Source organism: Poecilia reticulata, linkage group LG3, assembly GCF_000633615.1.
Source record: "Poecilia reticulata strain Guanapo linkage group LG3, Guppy_female_1.0+MT, whole genome shotgun sequence".
NCBI classification, from domain to species: Eukaryota; Metazoa; Chordata; class Actinopteri; order Cyprinodontiformes; family Poeciliidae; genus Poecilia; species Poecilia reticulata.
Window position 1 is genome coordinate 927,030 of NC_024333.1, and position 3,200 is coordinate 930,229.

At 38.6% G+C, this 3,200-nt stretch overlaps 1 long non-coding RNA gene across 1 annotated transcript in view; it reads right to left on the reverse strand.

Moving 5' to 3' along the window:
- The window catches only part of LOC103462269 (uncharacterized), a 7,862-nt gene extending 5,546 nt beyond the window's left edge, over window positions 1-2,316 (reverse strand). The window contains exon 1 of the long non-coding RNA XR_533312.2: window positions 1,720-2,316. This is a non-coding gene — a long non-coding RNA (uncharacterized LOC103462269). The remainder of the gene's footprint in view (window positions 1-1,719) is intronic.
- Window positions 2,317-3,200: the final 884 nt, after the last annotated feature.

The following is a 3,200-nucleotide window of genomic DNA, read 5'->3' on the forward strand; positions in this document are numbered from 1 at the left end:
ATTCTCCTGAAGGCAGCACAGAGCTGCACCACCAGAAACCGACAGAAACACTGAAGAGAAGAAGAGTTATGATTAATGTAGTTACAGTTCTATCCATGTTTTAATGTTGCAGAGCTCAGTCGTTTTGCAAATAGTTCAAAGTTTAAACTGGCATGTTGAACATCTTTTATCTGGTCATTTTGTGGAAGATTTAATAACTAGAAAATGGCACAGAATAAGAATATTTTTCCACTCTGACTGGCTGCTGTTAGGCCTACCGATTTTAAGTTGAATGTTCATTGATTTTTTTGTAGACGCCTGTGAAAATAATTTCTATTCCCATGACTTTTTTGTTCTCTGGGAAATTATTTTTGATAATAAGTACAGAAACAAGCATAAAAATTAAAACATCTACAATAGTGATAGTAATATTAATAATACAATAATAGTCAGTGGAAAGTAGCCTGCAAATTCCTTGGTGGGGGCAATCAGGGACCTGGATAAAGGCTAGGGGGGGCGCTGGGCCAAAAAAGGTTGAGAAACACTGCATTACACCATCTAGCAACACAAGAAATCTGTGCAACCAGAGAAAATCTACATACAGAAAATAACTATATTATTGAATGCAACTAGGATTTTAAAGAAATGTGAAGTCGTTCACTAGATACACTACAAGGTGGATTCAAGGTTAATGACTGTTCTCTAAAAACTTTGCTTTTGTAACCACATTGAATCATTTCAATAACTGATTATAAAATGATCAAGATTTGATTATTTCTATAATCATATAGATCTATCCCTAAACTCATACTGTTGTCTAGCGGTTGTTTCCATAAAACTGACAGCTACTACACACGATCAGACTTCTTGATGCAGGGCTCTGATTGGCTGTTCACTTCAGCTTTAGAAATAAATGTTAAAAATCTGTGCTCATCTAAAACACAGATGTTCAGAGTTGTTTAGTGTAGGTAAGATAGTAACTGCTCAGAAGATTCACATTATAAACTTAAATCCTTACATACCAAAATTTAATTTATAGATAATTTTGCTCTTCCATCTCGTTTTTAAAAAGGAGCAGAACTATGTAAATAAGTTCATGGAGTCCTTGGCTCTCCTGATCTTTTCTTTCCTTAGTTTGAGTAAAATCTAAATTTTTATGTATATTACGTCTCAATTTCAAATTAATAATAATAAAAAAAGATAGACATAATTTTTATGTCCATCTTTGTCAACAATACAATTCTTTATTGGCATAATCAATTGGCAAACAAACCCCTGAGCAACCTTTTGCACCAAACTTATCTTTGGTGATGAGCTCCAAGTATTTGAGGTTGGAAGGTCTTACTGCCATCACCCTAATCTGTAGATCTCTCCACAGATTCTCTACAAAAGTCAGGTCAGGGCTTCAAAATGTTAAAATAACTTCCAGTCAGAAGAAACATGCTGGTAAAACCCAAAGGCTTTTTAAACCAACAAATTATATTGAATTTCACTGCAAATACGTAGAGTGAACTGCAGGGGTTCCGCCAGTGTATTATAGGCCTGGCGACCCGCCATGCTTTGCTAGCCCCGCCGCCAGGCTAAGCATTTCTTATTTATGTTTTTAGAAAAAAAAAAACAACCAAAAAACGCTTTTTTTGCAAGCGTTTCTGATGCTCTAAATGTTTCACTGGCGGAGCAGATTTATTCCTAAAAAGATATGTTTATAGTTTATGCATTTAAAGCCGGCAGCGCACTGACCAATCACACCGCTGGCGCCTCTGCACGTTGCCTCGCGCTGCAGCAGCTGGATGACTTAAGTTTATCTCAGCACGGATCCCGCGACTCCTTTCACTCAAACTGGACACAAGTTGACCTGTATGGATATTTACATCAACCCCCTGTGAGTAATTATGTTTCTTTCCAGAGTTTTTGACTAAGGTAGGAGTTTAAACCTACCTTAAGCTCCGATTGCGCATCTCTACGTGAACCGCAGAAATAACTTGTAGTGGAGCTTTCAGAGGTGCGTTGAGCGAGCAGTGAGAATGATTTATGTTTGTGGACAAAGAATTTTGTGCGGCTTTTCCATTTCAACACCCCGGCTCTGTCTGCACTGATAAAGTTTGTCTGTGTTCCTGGTTGGTCGGAACGTTAGTGGTTAATGAACCAGCGCTAACCTCATCATGCAGGTTTAGCCTGGTGAGGAGCTTTCGCGCTCGCCGCTTCGCAGTCACACATCACGCTTGTTTTATATTATTTTATTATTATTAGTAGTATTTTTCCGGTTACATGATACATCAAACCATACTAAATGCTTTGTCCACTTAGTCAACCAAGAGTTAATGCGCGGAGATCTGAGAAACTCGTCCCTTTAACTGAACCAACCAAAATAGTTTCTGTGTTCCCTTGTTAAAAACTCAACAGACACGAAATGGAAGAGTTACTAAAGCCACATTAGTAGCATTGAATTAAATCTTCCGTTTGTTGCGCATCTCTGCGCAGTGCAGCGGATTTAACTCATCATGCAGGGCTGGTCCAAGGCTGCTATGCTGTCTGGGGCTTTAACTATGAATATTGTTAGAATTTTTACAAAGTAAACTTGCCAGCTCCTTAAAATCTTACATGTTAAACAATTTAAAATCTTTTAATTTATGTGTGTTGAAACCATTAAATCAAATTTAGCAGCATTGATCCTCTCAATAAAAAAATTACATGTATACATCTGTGGTCTGTGTTAAAATATTAGCATATGGGTCCCTGAAGCCCTGGGGTCCTTATGGAGCTGCTGACTTATTTTGGATTAAACAGAAGTGCAAATAATTGATATTCATTTTAATTGTACTTTTTGATTAGTTGTTTTTAAGACTAGTTGTTTAAATATTGTGTCACTGGTGGCGTCTTCCCGTAACATATAATTACCCAGTAATAATTTTAAATTTCCTCAGGCACGTGCAGAGGGGAGGGCTGGGGGTGCTTGAGTACCTGCCCCTTTTGCTCCTTGCACCCAAGTGCCCTTTTGGTCAATCTTTTTTTTTTTTGTATTATTTTCTAAACCCTCTTCTGACACATAACATGTACTAAAATTATAATTTTTTTTGTACAACATAAGCCCCCCGACTTCCCTCTCCCCAGCCACTTCTTCCAGCTCCTCCGGGGGAACCCCAAGGCGTTCCCAGGCCAGCCGAGAGACATAGTCCCTCCAGCATGTCCTGGGTCTTCCCCGAGGCCTCCTACCGGTGGGA